Below are 346 nucleotides of genomic sequence, written 5' to 3'. Positions count from 1 at the left end.
CACACACACACACACACAGCACCTTTCCACTGGAGGATGATACACTGATCTGTATTTTTTTTCAATTATGAGGTCGTTTCAAGGCTTTTTATTCCAGCCTCTTTATTAAACTCAGAGAGAAACTGTCCTCACATCATACAGCGGGTACAGCAGAGAATTGACAGACTTGAAAGTCTTATGGCTGAAAGCAATGAGGCTACAGTCCCACCTGGACTCTAAAAGGCCTATATATGTTTTAGTAGCCTGCAGAGGTTAGGTAAGAGGCCTTTGTAAGGCTGTTTGGTCATATACCAGGCTGGGATAATACAGGAAAACAGACTACTGCAACTACTGTTGAAGTACCAAT

This window comes from Morone saxatilis, unplaced genomic scaffold (assembly GCF_004916995.1).
Source record: "Morone saxatilis isolate NCDOM2014 unplaced genomic scaffold, NCSU_SB_2.0 Contig22, whole genome shotgun sequence".
Taxonomy (NCBI): domain Eukaryota; kingdom Metazoa; phylum Chordata; class Actinopteri; family Moronidae; genus Morone; species Morone saxatilis.
The sequence above is the reverse complement of the archived record's forward strand: the minus strand, read 5'-3'. Positions refer to the sequence as shown.